Source organism: Bactrocera oleae, chromosome X, assembly GCF_042242935.1.
Source record: "Bactrocera oleae isolate idBacOlea1 chromosome X, idBacOlea1, whole genome shotgun sequence".
NCBI lineage: Eukaryota > Metazoa > Arthropoda > Insecta > Diptera > Tephritidae > Bactrocera > Bactrocera oleae.
In genome coordinates, this window is record NC_091541.1 from 22021456 (window position 1) to 22039356 (window position 17901).

The 17901-nt window shown below is 37.2% G+C and overlaps 1 pseudogene; it reads right to left on the bottom strand.

Annotated features, from left to right (window-relative positions):
* Positions 1–954: 954 nt before the first annotated feature.
* LOC138858107 (uncharacterized) lies at positions 955–2020 on the bottom strand (annotated as a pseudogene).
* Positions 2021–17901: the final 15881 nt, after the last annotated feature.

The following is a 17901-nucleotide window of genomic DNA, read 5'->3' on the forward strand; positions in this document are numbered from 1 at the left end:
TTTGCTCTCCTAACTTCCTTCTTGTATGACCTAAGGAGGTTGTAGTAATAATCCCAGGCTGACTCGCCTTGGGATTGCTTTGCTAAATTGAACTGCTTTCTGCATTCTTTCTGTAACTTTTTAAGTTCGAGAGACCACCAGGGTGGCCTAATTCTACCTCTACTTCGTGTTATTGGACAAGCCACTTCTAGTGCTTGCCGGCAAGATTCAGTGAATTGATCAGCGAGGATGTCGAGATCCTCCTTACTTTTGGGCTGAAACGGCGGAATCATAGGGATACGTTTTTCCAGCTCTTGCATGTGCACCTGCCAGTTCGTTTTCCCATGATTCCTGAAGTTCATGCCTCTATCGGCCCTTTCTTCTAATGTACATTCAATATATCGGTGATCCGAAAATGAATGTTCTTCGAGGACTCTCCATTGGGTTACCCTGTCAAATAGTACTTCCGACACAAGTGTGATATCCAGTAGTTCTTGCCGGTTTCTTGTAATGAATGTTGGCGTACTTCCCTTATAACACAGCAATAGCTTAGTGCCTAGTAAGTAATTGAAGAGACACTCACCTCTGTCGTTGACATCTGAGCTGCCCCAGACTGTGTGATGTGCGTTTGAGTGGCATCCAAGTATTATCATGCACTTGGATGCCTCGCTATCCCTTACCACCTCTTTTACCATCAGAGGGGACACCAGCTCCTCCTCGTACGGCATATAGCACTACACCAGCCGATAACTGCATATGCTCGTTTCCCAGCTTACTGCTACTGTGTCGTTGTTGCTGTAATGATGTAATATAAAAACGTTAAGGTTTTTCTCTGCCATTATGCAGGCTCTGATTTTACCTTGACTATTAGCCAAAAATAAATTATAGCTCGGTGTCCTCAGTCCGCAAATACGCCCTCCATTAACCCATGTCTCCTGAATGAGGACAAACTCAGGCTGTTCTTCTGCCATGCGGTTAATTAGGGCTGCTGAAGCTAGTTTGCTGTGATGAAGATTAATTTGTAGGAGACGCATTAACTAGTGTTGTTTCTGCGTCTTCCTGAGAGTCGCTTAACAGCTCTCTCTCAGTATACAAGTTTACGAGTCTGGCAGCAAGTTCAGACTCGGAAGAACACTCACCTTGCTCTATGCTCTCTACATCGCTTGAGGACTCCACCGGAGCTTCCTCTACTTCGCATGTCTCGCTTTCCGATGCTAGATGGTCTGCAGCATCGGCGTCCGACTTGTAGGGTGTAATTCTTACTTCCGTCAATCGGCAGTTTATCTCCCCGCCACTTTTCGCCAGCGGTTCGATGGATTCTTTTGTTAGTAATAGCAGAATCTGCATCGTGGCCCTTTTGGTCTCCACGCCAGATTCTGCTACGCTATCGTCAAACGCCTTGACGAACTTCCACCCCTCCGTGGGCAGACTCGGGTTGCAGGCTCCAATGAGCTGCATTATCTGATCCGGCTGTGATGGTGTAGCCGGGATCCATACCCTTGCCCTTGGTCTGGATGGTATACCTTTTTTGTCCACTGCTATTAGTTTTGCGCCCGGGTACACCTCCCCTACTTTGGCTATAGCAGCTTTGTATAGTGCGACCGATCTCTCGTCATCGCATGCAATCATTTTAATCTGGCCCTGGTACCAGCCGTCATCTGTGCATGACGGTGGCGGACCTGGATTGCTAAGTAGCACTTCCAGCGCCACATTTGTCAGCGCAGCCTGCACCCATTTCCATTGGGCTCTGGGGATTCTTCCTTCGGGGTCCCCCTCATCCAGAACGCCAATGACAATTCGGTCCCGGGCCACTTCTGCAAATGATTTTGCGGGCGTCACGCCCTTTGTTTTCGGTCGTTTGGCTGACGGCTTAGCCTCTTCAGCTGACCTCTGTCGCTTTGCTGCCTTTACTGGAGGTTCCAGTTTTAAATTAGGTATGACCGCCCTCGCGCATTCAATTGATGCTAAGAGCTCCTTGGTCAGCTCCTCCTTGGTTGGCGACTGCAACTCCACTAACCTCAATAGGTATGCGGCGCATCATCTCTCCGTTTGAGACTGGGCTATTTAGGGGCCCCAGCTAGGTTGAGCCTCGGCATGGGTCGCATGACACATTGATCCAGCCCTTCATAGTATCCCCAACCATGGTAAGGCTCCTTACCTGTATGAGTGCTATTGAGAAACATCGAACACACAGGTAAGAAGTCTGACCTTAGCTAGATTCCTCACGTCTACGGCAGGGGCGATCTGTTACCAGCTCGTCCACGCTTACTTCGTGAAACTGTGGTATCTATTACCAGTCGGCACCCTCGGGGAGGGTTCAGTGGGGGATTTCTGCCGACCTTTCATCTTTTAAATATTATATTATATATACATATGTATGTTTAAAGTTACGGTTTTAAATATATAAACGTGTAATGAAAAATCAGTTCCCGCACTGTAATAATTTTTTATACGGTATAAATGTCATACCACTTTATTAAGTATATATTTTATGGTATAATATATCCTAATATACATACACATATATATCTATCACTAAATAAATTAGTATAAATTGATGGCCTATATGTATATTAACTTCCTTCGTTTAAGAAGTGTTAAAAATATTAGGTCAAGTAAAAAGTTCAAGTAAAAGGTTTTTATTTAAGAGATGGCGTTATTGTCCATAGTACTAGTGTTAGGTGTCGCATCATGTCATACTATACGGCGCTGAAAACGTGTTTATTCGCGCTAACAGTTTGTCCTTGACAGTTTTTTGATTGATTTACTCAGTACGTTGTTAGCGCTCGTCAAAGATGGACACCAGCATAGAGAAAATTCGCTATATTTTACAATTTTTCTTCGATCAAGGCGAAAAAGCAGCCAAAGCGGCTGAAAAAATTAATTTAGTTTAAGGGCCCGATACTGTAAACGAACGTGTAGCACAAAAGTGATTTGCTAGGTTCCGTTCCGGTAATTTCGATGTCAAAGATGCACCACGCGTCGGGAGGGCTTTCGGCGAAAATTGCGATAAAATCATGGAAATAGTGGAAACAGACCGTCACGTGAGCACTTATTTAATTGCTGAGGAAATAAAGATAAGTCAGAAAACCGTTTGGAACCATTTGCATAACCTTGGATTCAAAAAGAAGCTCGATGTTTGGGTGCCACACGAACTAACGCAAAAGACATGACGGACTGAATTTCCATCTGCGAATCGCTGCTGAATCGCAACAAAATCAACCAGTTTCTAAAGCGGGTTGTGACTGGCGATGAAAAATGGGTCACTTATGACAACATCGAGCGCAAACGGTCGTAGGGGAAGCGGCCCAGACGGTGGCAGGAATTTGCAATCATTTATAATTTTTGGATACCTAATATATTATATATAACAATTACATCTTTATTTTGTAATATCTTAAGGTTAGAAATGTCCATTAAATCAGTTATAGTCAACCGTCCGTGTACATTTTGTATTATATTTTTTATCTCATCTAAATAAAAAATTGCAGGGTTTAAAACTTCTATTTTTGCCATAGCTATCGTATGAACCATATTTTGTAGTCCAGTTATTAAAAATTGATATTGCTTTTTCATTAAAAGATTAACATGTGAATTTTCGTTTACATTTTTAATTGTTTCTGTTAATTGACTGATCATTTTAAAAGTTTCAGAGTTTGTTGTGTATTTTTTATTGTTATTTTCAATTAGTTCGTTTAACTTATTATTTATTAACACTAAATCATCATGATCTGGTGTTCCTGCTATCAACTTCTGTAGTGTCCCTAATTCATTTATCCCTCTTTTATATCTTGTATCTTTATTTTGTATTTGCTCTAATAAAGTTGCGATAATTTCAATTTCTGGTTCTGTATCTAAATCATTAATAAATGCTACCTCATTTTCATTATTCCCTTGTAAATTATTTTATCTGTATTTTTTATTACTATAATCTCTGTCTGAATTTATAAGTTCTCTAAAATAAGTTAGCGCATACCACTGTAAAGTTTTGATGTGGCACTTACACTCGCGGTTAATGTGACAAATGAAAAGCAGATTTCTTTATGATCCGAAATAAGTGGTAATTTATTTATTGTTACAAAAGATTCTAACTTTAACACTTATTTAAATAATGATAAATATATAAATATATAAGACATAATCTTTTCTTGTATAGTCTACAATGTCCGTCATTGTTTGAACAATTAAAATTAGAAATATTAAGGGTATCATTTTCTGAAAATATATACTCAAGATTTAATATCATCTTTATGTACTATTCTATTTCTGTAGTTAATTGTAATCTTATTCCCTAAATCTTCTTTTATTACTTGTTTCTTGTATCTAGGCTTTAGCTTATTTCTCTCTCTATTATTTTATTTTAAGTATATTACATACTCATATATTCTGCCTTTGATTCCATATCTAGCGAAAGAGATATGGGTATTGTTTATTGTTATTTTCAATTATTGTCGTGATTTCTTTATTCAAAAAAAGCATTTGATGCTAAATGATACTGATACTGTTTACTCCGAATGGGAGTATTTACCGAGGTTCTTATTTCCGCTCGAATATCCGTTCGAAACGGTAAATTCATGTTTATTGAAGAATGTATTTCATTTATTCTTTTTCTTATTTTTTTCCTCAAATATTCAATTTTTTCTTTATTTATGCCGGTATTTTCTTCGGCTGGTGCTTTAGAGAATTTTTCCTCCAAAGTAATTTTGTTTAGATAATTTTCTTTATTGTCGGTAAGTACATCGACTGGCGTTGTAGAACTTTTTTGTTCCACATTATATTTTTTATAATTGAATTACTTATTTTGGTTGGCGGTATTACCATCGGCTGGCGTTGTAGAACTTTTTCGATCCATAGTATATTTTTTATAACTGAATTTTTTTTTTTTTATTGCCGGTACTACCATCGGCTGGCGTTGTAGAACTTTTTTGTTCCACAATATATTTTTTATAATTGAATTTTTTATTTTTATTGTATTCATTGTGCTGGTATAAATCTTCAGCTGGCGCTTTAGGAGGTTTTTCTCCCAAAGTATTTATATTCCCTTTAATGTTTTATCATGTTGCTCAGATTCATCTCCTAAGCTAAATATGTCTTCTTCCTTTTCATTATTTATTATCAACTTTTTTTCTTTCAAGTTGATCACTGCATTAATTTCTTTCAGAAATTTGTATCCAATTAAAAAAGTCTGCTTCTAAATTTTCGATTTCGTAAAAAATTTCTCTTTTACCAAATAGAGTAATAAAATGATAATATCGTATTACCGAAAATCCATTAATTGTTTTTACTCTTTTATATATATTTAATTCGATTTTATACTTATAAATTCCTGATTTTGTATAGCAACTTGTTGCTCCCGTATCTACTAAAATTTTAAAGTTTTGGCCATTCACCCTGTCATGTAAGAAAATATATGGCAGAGTTAGTTTTGATCTAGGTTAGGTTAGGTTAGGTTAGGAGGTCGATCCCAGAAGGGATCCCACTTGGACAGCTTAAGACGCCAGTCCGTTGTGATACCTACGACTCCTATAGTCCGGATCAAAAGACCCTTACAAGTCGACAAGACGTCTTGTGCTGACTACAAACTTGTTAAGACGGCCAATATCCATTACGGATAGGTATTCAGGACCGCCAAACGTGTGATTGCCGAGATATTTCAATCGCAGCCTAGCGAAAGCCAGACATTGGAGGAGAAAGTGCTGGGATGATTCCACCTCGCCCTCCTCCATACAACTTTGGCAACTGGCATCGGGTAATACACCAAGCCGTACCGCATGAGTGCCCATTGGACAGTGTCCAGTGAGAACTCCTACAATAGCGGCTAGATGCACTTTGCTCAGCTCGAGAAGTTCCCCCGACCTCCTGCGATCCACTCTTGGCCAGAAGGATCTCGCGGTCGAACAGGACCTAGTCGTCGACCAACGTCTGCTGAGTGCACGCGAGGTCCATTGATCCAAAGTTAGAGCGCAGGACGCTAACGGAGACCCTACCCGATCCCATTCCGATGTGAGCGGGGCAAAGGTGCCCCCCCTGGCTAGCTCATCGGCTTTGCAGTTTCCAGCGATTCCGCTGTGACCAGGCACCCAAACGAGACTGATGTTGAAATAGCCAGACGCTACCTCTAAAGAGGACAGACACTCCTTGACTAGCTTTGATTGCACGGTACGCGCGCTCAAGGCTAGTATTGCTGCCCTACTGTCAGAGTGAATGCTCACTTCTACAAACGAGGCTGCACTACGCAGCAGTACTTCTACCGCCGCCTTAATAGCAGCCACTTCCGCCTGAAAAACACTACAGTGATCCAGTAGCCTGAAGCTAAGACTGACGGAGAGCTCCTTACAGAAACCCCCCCTCCAACCTTCCCTCCTAGCCTCGAACCATCCGTGAAAAAGCTTACCGCGCCTTTTCTCCAACGGCTTCTTCCCACCCACATGTCCCTCGTTGGGATATGAGCGGAGAAGGAACCGCCTCGAGTGGCTACAGTGACGCAGTGATCTATATTTTCCGGGATGCAGCTGAAGGAGGAAAGAATTTCGGAGTGCCCTTGTTCGGACCTCTTCAAAAGCCCAGCTTCCCTGAGCCTTAGAGCACACTTCGCGGCAATGCACCTACCGGCAATGTCCACAGGTGCTATGTTTAAAATAGCATTAAGAGCTAGTGTCGGTGTGGTCCGCAGTGCACCGGAGATTCCGATGAGCGATGAGCGCCGCCCTTTGGACCCTTTCAAGCTTTTTAGCCAGTGTGGTCCTCTCGAGCGCCCTCCACCAGACGAACACACCATAGAACATTATTGGCTTAACTACGGTTTCGTAGAGCCAGAACACCACCTTAGGTGAGAGTCCCCACCTTTTCCCAATAGCCCCTTTGCAGCAGTATAAGGCGACCGAAGCCTTCTTAACTCTCTCCTCTATATTTGGCCTCCAGGAAAGTTTGCTATCGAGGATGAGCCCTAGGTATTTCACTTTTTCAGCAGGCTGAAGAAGTGAACCCCCGAAGGAAGGGAGAGGCACATTTGGTACCTTATACCTCCTGGTAAATAAAACCAATTCGGTTTTACTTGGGTTGACGGCTAGGCCGCTTCTATTCGCCCACCTAGATACGTAGTTTTGATCTAACAAATGATCCTCTTTAATATTATTTATCCTTTGTGTTTTATTTGGTGGTTGATTACTTATTTGTGCGCTGGCATATGGTCGTTTATCTGTAGTATGTATTCTTGTATTCTGTACATTACTTGTATTATTTACATAATATTGTGGCCGAATTTGGATTCGAGTACTTGGATCGACATTCATTGGAATAGGTCTTGCCTGAATGTTTTGTTGTAAGGGCCTTTGGTTGTAGCCTCTTTGAAGTTGGGTTTGTGGAAACCGTAAATTATTAGTGAAATTTCCGTTATTGATGTTAGTACGTTGTCTGTAATAATTCGGTGTTTCCCGAATTGTGATGCGAAAATTGCTCGCATATTATTCGATTCTAATTCTTGTGCTTTTGCAAACGCATTTGGCAAATCACTTGGTGATAGTGAAAATAATATATTGGCTAAATTTCCATTTAGACCTGTTATAAATATGCGCAACGCATCCCGCCTATTTTTTGCGTTTAATTCTTTAGTTACGGCATTATCTGATCCGTAAGTCATTATCGTTTTATTAATAAGTAAAGTTAATTTTTCATTAACCTTATTATAGTATTCTATAATTGAAGAAGTGCCCTGTAGCAAAATACTCATCTCCTGTTCGATAATATGAGATGGCCGCTAATCCGCTTAAGCAAAATCGAGTCGTGCCAAAATAGATCGAAATTAAGAACCGTCCCGTGATTGGATAAAATGTCGATAGCGTCGTTTGTAATTTTATTTCTTAGTATAGTTAATGCAGAAAAATATCTACGGCTGCCCCTTACATATAAGCTCATTGCGTTATTAGCTGATTCCCTCCAGCTAACGTATTTAGTTTGTTTTCCGTTAAATTCTGGTAGTGACTTGACCACCTCAAGTGACTCATCACAATTTATATGTGGATCGATCACTTCAATTTTATAATTAACTACTGTAGTTGACTGTGTTAAGTCCTGCAGTTGCCTTCGCAACTCCTCTACCTCTAATCTAAGAGAAGCATTTGTTGCAGTTATTAGTCTAGCAACAAGATTCTCGTTCTCACTATTTAGAGCTATTTTTTATTATTTTAGTTTTTGTATGTTTTAAATATGGACAAGTTTCAGTTCTATGGTTGCCCTTGCAATGATTACAATAGTACAGCCTTTCGTATTTTAGTGTACTTGAATTATTTCCCATAAAAAAAAATATTTTCTTCTAGGAAAGAATGCTTTTTATTTTTTCCTATATGATCTTTATCTTGTTTTGTTTCTACTAAAACCTTTTAAAATTTTAATAAGATTTATCTGACCTACATTTGTCTGAGTCAGATGGTAAAGCGTCTGTCATTTTTGTCAAAGTTTTGGAAATACATATTTTATTTTCTTATATATATAGATATATATTTTCTTTGTTTTTTTTTTTCTTTTCTTACAATAATTTTTTTTTTATCCTTTCTAGGAAAGGAAACTCTTTTATTCTGGAGTTCAGAATCGCAGAAATGAGTTTATGTTATAAACCGGAGGATCCCCCTTGCGGTGGTGAATCGCGGTTTCAAAATATTTGTTATATGGCTGGTCGAGCCTTGATTTATAACATGCTTTTTTATAAATTTGAGTACTTATTCTTAAAATATTTTATATTACTAGGATAATTGCAATAATACAATCTTATTGTTATAAATTTAATATATATTAAAATATTAACATTCTAGTTTTTCGTGGTTCTCTAAAGGGGTTTGTTGATTGGTGTTATAATTCCTTTGCTTCTGTTGATTCCTGTTTAATTGCTTCGCTAGTGTTGATTGGCCGCTGAAGTTTTTTTGCACTATTCTTTTGTTCTGACTCTTCGATTGTTAATATTTGATGTTATGTTTTATATTTTTTACACATTTTATTCAATTTGAATTGCTTCGAAATTGGCGTAGTTAAAGAGCAACACTTTTGTTATAGTTCGCTTGCTGTTGTTGTTATTTCACTACATACACCCTATTTTGCATTTTTTGAAGATTCGTTTGTTCACAGCGTTTACACTTGTCTGCTTGCAATCGCTCTACTCATAAAACAATACAATATTAGTAAGAATAAATTGATTTCTTACTTCACGCGAAAATATTTTCCACAATTCTTACTTTTCAAACTTTAAACATCTTAAGTATTAGAACTTTTTGTTTTTTGGTATTTGAATCGGTTTTTGTGTTTTATTTTATTTGTGCACTCGCGTAGCCGTACCTTTTTGATTTTCGGGCCTTTTATTTGCGTCTCACTCTCGTAGCCGTACATTTTGATTTTCGGGCTTTTTATTCGCGTCTCACTCGCGTAGCCGTACTTTTTTTGTCTCTTTTCTTTTCTCCTCCCGTGAGGATACCTGATTGCTATTTTTCTGTGGTTTCGACACACGTCATTATGATTATCCTTTCGGCTAGAGATACTTGATTTTTCTCCCTTTTTTACCGAGGATATCACTAACACATGCCCCACGCGTTGGGCGCCAATTAACTTCCTCCTTTATGGAAGTATAAAAAAATATAGTTTTCCGCGCAACGCACGGAAGAAATCAAACGATTGAGTTGAGTGGTCCTGATGGAAGACTGAATCTTTTTATTTCAATTTGCTCTTATTTATATAGTTTAAGCTTGAGCTTTAAGATGCTAATTTAAGAAGCTGAGGTCATAGCTCTATTTAAAAGAGTATTGATTACTTAAATAAGCAAAGATGCTTATTAAGAAGTTGTATTATTGCTGAGTGCAAAGAAATAGTTTTGTTTATAATGAGCGTAAAGCTACCGTGTGGAGGCTGCCGTTAACTTACATACATAAATTATTAATTCTGAACATTTTATACTCTCGCAAAGTCAAATGGTATACTCGTTTGAGATTTCTTTGTGGATTGGCTGATATTTTCGGTAGAAGGTCAACTATAGGCACTGGGGTCCACATCATTAGTACTTAGGAGCTTGAACAGTTTTGGTTCGATTTAGACAATTTTTGGTCACAAGGTGGCATACTTTAAATGTATTATTCACGCAGAGTTTTACCCCATATAATCATTGTTGCTTGATATGCATAGTGGAAAGTTAAAGAATCAGATGGAATTTACAATGATGTTATGTGGGAAGTAGGCGTGGTTGCAGTCCGATTTCGCCCATTTTCGCACTATAACATAAAACTATGAGAAGAATGTTACGTACCGAATTTGGTTGAAATCGGTTAAGCAGATCTCATGATATGGGTTTTTACCTAAAAGTGGGCTGTGCCACGCCCACTGTCTAATTTTGAACGCGGTTCCTACAAAGTCATCTCATACCATCCCAGAGATAAAATTTAATGTATCTGCCGTGTTTAGTGCTTGATTTATCGCGCTTTTAGTAGTTTTTAACAGTACCGTTATATGGGAAGTGTTCGAAATTGCCACCCGATTTCAACTATTTTCACACCGTGGGTAAAGGTTCTAAAAAAATTTGCTTCCAGTGAATTTTGTTATTATAACAATAGCGGTTTAGGAGATATGCACATTAAACCTATTAGAGGCGGGACCACGCCTACATTTTTAAAAAAAATTTAACTGCAGATGCCCCTCCCTAATGTGATCCTGTGTACCAAATAACAGTCTTATATCTTATTGCTTAGTTATGGTAATTTATTTGTTTTTGATTAATGGCGTTTCGTGGGCGTGGCAGTGGTCCGATTACGCCCATCTGCAATACCAACCGTCTCCCGGTACCAAGAAACATGTTTACCAAGTTTCATAAAGATATCTCAATTTTTACTCAAGTTACATCTTGCACGGATGGACAGACGGACGGACGGACAGACAGTCACCCGGATTTCAACTCGTCTTTTCATCCTGATCATTTATATATACCTATATAACCCTATATCTAACTCGATTAATTTTAGGTGATACAAACAACCGTTAGGTGAACAAAACTATTATACTCTGTAGCAACAGGTTGCGAGAGTTTTAAAATTATGAAAATAGTAAAATATCATTTTTTGCATAATCTTTCACATTTTATCAATCTAACATTTGTGAAAAAAAATGTGGAAAACGGTTGGCCTCAAGGGCCATCCCTGCAACTTCCCTCTAATTTCATACGCTAACGTTCAAATTTCGCTTTTTTCACTGCTTTTGAGCTCTTCGAAATTTTTCGTTTTCGATATCTAGCAAGTAAATCAACCGATTTCGACCCGGTTTGCGGCAAACGATGTGTTTCTTCAAGGTTTAGAACTGGTTAGTTTTTGGTGTCGATCGGTCAAACGATTTTTCAAAATTTTTATTTTTGAGATTTCTCGAAATCTACTGGTCCGATTGGGTCCAAACTTACACGAAATTCAAGTGCAATGGAACCCTTTGGAATGCCGTTTAGTTTATTCAAATCGGTTGAGCAGTTTAATAGTTATAAGAGGGTAACATACATCCACACACACATACATCCACACATACATACAGACATACGGACATCATCGTAGAAATGTTCGGGGAAGCTTCCTCGACCCTCAGAACGTCGAGATCTGTTGAGAACTCGATTTTTGCAAAATGGGGTGAAACCAATATCTTCCCGATTTTTAGAAAATTTTCCATTTTCTTAGCGGGAAGTTAAAAATCATATTTTATCAATTTTTATACTCTCGCAACCTGTTGCTACAGAGTATAATAGTTTTGTTCACCTAACGACCGCTAATGTTATAACAACAAAATTCACAGGAAGCAAATGTTTTCAGCACATCTATTGACGGTGAGAAAATAGTTGAAATCGGGTGGCAACTCCGCCCACTCCACATATAACGGTACTGTTAAAAAATACTAAAAGCGCGATAAATCAAGCACTAAACACGCCAGAGACATTAAATTTTATCTCTGGGATGGTATGAGATGACTTTATAGAAACCGCGTTCAAAATTAGACAGTGGGCGTGGCAGCGCCCACTTTTAGGTGAAAACCCATATCTTGAGATCTGCTTAACCGATTTCAACCAAATTCGGTACGTAACATTCTTCTCATATTTCTATATTATAGTGCGAAAATGGGCGAAATCGGACTACAACCACGCCTACTTCCCATATAACACCATTTTAAATTCCATCTGATTCTTAAACTTTCCACTATGCATATCAAGCAACAATGATTATATGGGGGTAAAACTTTGCGTGAATAATACGTTTAAAGTATGCCACCTTGTGACCAAAAATTGTCTTAATCGAACCAAAACTGTTCAAGCCCCTAAGTACTAAATATGTGGACCCCAGTGCCTATAGTTGACCTTCTACCGAAAATATCAGCCAATCCACAAAGAAATCTCAAACGAGTATACCATTTGACTTTGCGAGAGTATAAAATGTTCGGTTACATCCGAACTTAGCCCTTCCTTACTTGTTCATCATAAAATCGTTTATATGGCAAAAATAATCATGCATATGTGAAGTGGCATTTGTATTTTTTGCTTTCTCATTCATTTCATTTCATTTTTCTTTTTATGTTGGGAGATACGTATATTGTCAGAGAACGTTGTTATAAATTCTCATTTCTGTTAAATAACAGCAAATACAAGAGAAAATGGTGAACTCCTTGATCTCAATTTTTCAGGTAACCAATCGAGCATCATACAAAATTCAATTTGCACCTTCTCGTTGTTTTAAGTTCTCTGGTTTAATCAGAGAACTTAGAAGAACGAAAAGGTGCAGGTTTGACAGCGAGCATTTGTAAAATTTCAGTCGGGGATTTCACCGCACAAGCAGGAGAAACAAATAACATTTCTCGCTTTTATAACCGCGGTGAATCAGTACACATACAGATCTCTTAAACGCCCAATGGCGAATTTTAAAGAGAGTATGATATGTATGCTAAACAGGGAATATTGATATGCCATTTGAAATATATTACCTTTTATTGAACTATTATTAATTTTTTTTTTAATTATTTTATATTAATAAATTTTTACTTTATTATGAGTTATTAGTAAATGTTTAAAAGTATTTTGATATATATCTTAAAATAAGTCATGTACTTAACACCAATATGGGGTCATAAAAGTACAGAGTTGTGTTTTGCTGTCTTCATTTTCATATCATAAGTACATGTAAAGATATATGAAAGAAAAATATTTGCAAATTTGTCTAAAAACAATATATGTACATTGTATATATGGTCAACCACTGACCGAAGCTCACGCTTTTTGCTTTCATGACAAAGAGTCAATGTGTCGAAGAACTGACGCGGCGACAAAGCGTCACATAATTGTTCTGTAGGTAGAAAATCCGAGATGTTCCGAATTAATTATAGTGTTAAAAAACAAAAGACACACGCTTATAAAGAATATCGAACTAAAAAGTTGAAAATAGTTTTAACAAGTAAGGAAGGGCTATGTTCGGATGTAACCGAACATTTAATACTCTCGTAAAGTCAAATGGTATACTCGTTTTAGATTTCTTTGTGGATCTTGCAACCTTGTTCGATGTTGACCGATATTTTCGGTAAAAAGTCAACTATAGGCACTAGGGTCCGCATATTCAGTACCCAGGGGCTTGAACAGTTTTGGTTCAATTTAGAAAATTTTTGGTCCCAAGATGGCATACTTCAAACGTATTGTTCACGCAAATTTTTACGCCGATCATTGTTGCTCGATTTGCATACTGGAAAGTGAAAAAATCAGATGGAATTTAAAATGATGTTATATGGGAAATAGGCGTGGTTGTAATCCAATTTCGCCCATTTTCGTACTATACGAAATATGAGAAGAATATTATGTACCGAATTTGGTTGAAATCGGTTAAGCAGATATTGGTTTTTACCTAAAAGTGGACGGTGCCACGCCCACTATCTAATTTGGAACGTGGTTCCTATAAAATCATCTCATACCATCCCAGAGATAAAATTTAATATCTCTGGCTTGTTTTGTGCTTCATTTATCGCGCGTTTAGTAGTTTTTAAAAGTACTGTTATATGAGGAGTGGGCGATATGTCACCCGATTTCACACATTTCCACACCGCCGATAGAAATGCTAAGAACATTTGTTCTCAGTGAATTTTGTTATTATAGCTTCAGTGATATAGGAGATATGCTCATTAAACTTATTAGGGGCGGGACCACGCCCAGTTTAAAAAAAAATTAAACTACAGATGCCCTTCAATAATTTGATCCTGTATACTCAATAAGAGTCTTGTATCTTGTTGTGGAACTTAATTATGGCAATTTATTTGTTTTGATTAATGGCGTTTTGTGCGCGTGGCAGTGGTCCGATCTGCAATACCAACCGTCTTACGGTACCAAGAAACATGTGTACCAAGTTTCATAAAGATATCTCAATTTTTACTCAAGTTACAGCTTGCACAGACGGACGGACACACACTCACCCGGAATTCAACTCGTCTCTTCATCCTGTTCATTTATATATACATAACCCTATATCTAACTCGATTAGTTTTAGGTGATACAAACAACCGTTAGGTGAACAAAACTATTATACTCTGTAGCAACAAGTTGCGAGAGTATAAAAATGTAGTATATAAAAAATATTTGTATAATAGGAACAATCGTGGGGCGCTCGATATACTAAAATTATGGCACAAACTTTTTCCTCAATTATAGTAGTATTTTTTATATACTATTTTTTTAAGTTAATTTTTAAAACTATTTTCAACTTTTTAGTTCGATATTCTTTAACCCTTATGTTAGTAACAAACTTTACCGACCCACGATCTGAGTATTATTATTATTTTGTTTATTTTATTTAAACAAATTTTTTCTAAAAATTTTTTTTCTTCAAATTTTAAAAGTCAGTGACAATTTAAAGGAAAAAAATAACAATGTAGAATTTAAAAAAAAAATGAACTCTCAAACAGCTTTCCTTTAAGTTAAGAAACGACGATTTGAGAGCTTAAAATGAAATATTGAATTTTTTTTAAGCTATTCACACAAATCCACCGCGGTGGGTACCCGGGTACCCGGTTACTAACATATGGGTTAACCAAGATATGGGTTTTCACCTAAAAGTGGGCGGTGCCACGCCCACTGACTAATTTTTAACGCGGTTCCTATAAAGTCATCTCATACTATCCAAGAGATAAAATTTGATGTCTCTGGTTGGTTTATCGCGCTTTTAGTATTTTTTAACAGTATCGTTATATTGGGTGTGGGCAAGGTTGTCAACCAATTTCACCCATTTTCACACTTCAGGTAGAGGTGCTAAGAACATTTGTTCCCAGTGAATTTTGTTATTATAGCTTCAGTGATGTAGGAGATATGCACATTAAACTTATTAGGGGGCGGGACCACGCCCACTTTAAAAAAAGTGTTAACCGCAGATGCCCCTCCCTAATGTGATCCTGTGTACCAAACAGTCTGGTAATTAATTATTGCGGAGCTTAGTTATGGCAATTTATTTGTAAAGGAGAGTTACAAACTGACAGACAGACATACATGTGAAGCTAATAAAAGCGTGTTAAAAATAAACGAACGCCGAAGGTCAACGCTTCCGTTGCCGCTCTAACAGCTTCGCCTAAAATTCATTGTAATTATGTAGATATGTTTGTATATGAATATGCATACATGTTGACCCAGATTTTTACCAGTCACTGAAAAATATTTTAGACGTGTAAAATATTTTAAATCGACTAAAGCTTTGTTGCCACTTTTGTCACATTTTTCTGTGTTTTGTGGGTTTGCAGGGTTGCAACTTTTCCCTTCTAGAGGGGACATCAGAAAGTTGTTCAATTTATGATTTCTAGCTTTTGCCATTGTCACGAAAATACGCTTGTAGGCAAACGCATGCTCAGGGATATGTGTGAGGCGTTTGCTTTTACAAATGAAACGACATAGCTTATTGCATGTGCGCCAGCGTTCATGAATGAAAATGTTGTTGTTGGGTGATTTACTACAATTGCCATTTGCTGCTCATGCCATTTGAGACAATTGTTGTTTTTGAATAACAATGTTTGTATTTTTTTTATTGGCTCACATACTTACATTTGTACGCATATTTGTACATACATACTTACATATAGAGCAGTGCGCGCACATGTATTTATTGATAAGTGATAATATCAAAAATTCTATTCCTCCATGTGTACATACCAAAGAATGTATATGAACTTCATATTGGTGTACATACATAAATTATTAATTTTGTACACATTTATTAATGAAATAAAAAAAAAAATTTTGCATAATCTTTCGCATTTTATCATGCCGCATTTGTACAAAAAAATCATATTTCATCAATTTTTCATCCTAAAAATCGTTTATATGACAAAAAATAATCACACATATTAAAGTGGCATTTGTATTTTTGTTCAAAGTATTTCCTTTTTCTATTTATGTTGGTTGATACGTATTTCTGCCAAAGAACGTTGTTGTAAATTCTCATTTCTGTTAAATAACGGCGAATATTACAGAAAATGGTTAACTCGGAATTTTTCAGCTCTGTTAGCCGTCCAATCTAGCATCAACCTAAATTCAACTTGCTTCTTCTACGTCCTCTGCTCTTAGTGCTCAGTTATCCATCATTCCTTATAAGTTCCATTCCATTGCCCATACTTTCGATTTTTTTTGCCGAAATAAGAAAAGGTGCATAGATAATTTGGTATATACACTGATTTCATGTACATTTTGAATTAAACATATGTATTTGAGAAGATACAATATCTCCAGTGACTGTTTTAGAATGTACGGCGCATTTCAACAATGACTTGTGGATTATCATCATTCAAAATACAACAGTTTTGTTTATACGAACTCATTTAACCAAAAGTGAACTTAATCGCTGAATATTCGCAGCGCACGATGCGTGTCGCGAACCGAAACAATATTTTGGTATTAAATTTGCACAAATTGCAAACGTTGCTCCGGAGTAGGTCTGTTCATTATGAAATAACAAACCAAACTGAATACATACATCAAATAACAGCTGTAAGAAAGACCAACTCGGAAAATAGTATTACCTCACGAAAAACCACATGTTTTAACAAACGCCCGTTATATGTTAATAGGTTTAATGTATGTATATATCTCGCAAACTATCCAAGCTATATCAACCAAATGCACACGGAACACATCACTTAGACATCTCTTGCGACGGCATAAAAAAAGGTGAAATCGGATGATAACGCACACTCCCCATATAACGGGTTTGTTAAAAACTACTTAAACTACGTTAAATCAATAACTAAATGCTTCTGATATATAAATCGAGAATCTATTAATAGAGGCCGGTCAAATTTGGATGATGGGCGTGGCACCGCCCACATTAAGGTTAAAATCCATACTTTGGGACCCGCTCGACCGATATCAATTGAGTTCGGTACGTAATATTTTCCTGATATTACTGTATACAATAATGTGTAAAAATAGGCGAAATCAGACAAAAAGAACCTATCCATGTATCCGGATAAAACTTTGCACATTTAGTGCCCTCAAGGTATTCCATCTAACGTTCAAAACTTTTTGAAATCGGACGCCAAATCTGTTGACAACAGTGCATATGGCTCACTCATCACATTATCGATTAATTAAGTTATATTATATTATTGAACTTCAGGGAAAATTATTCTTTGATAATTGAAGGTGATCCAAGTACAGTTACTATTTTCAATAGACTTTTTTTGTAACAGATCATGCATGAGTCGTGTCAAGCTGTGATGTTATTTTTGTTCAGTATGGTTTGGCATTTCATTATGAAAAGACTTACGCTTGAACAACGTTTACAAATCGTTTAACTTTTTGTGTAGAATGTGTTTCGCGTGCTTCGCTCAACTTATGGTTAACATAATCGGTTCACTGAGCATACAATTCGCAACGCTATAACCCATCTTGAAACCCAGCATTCATTATTA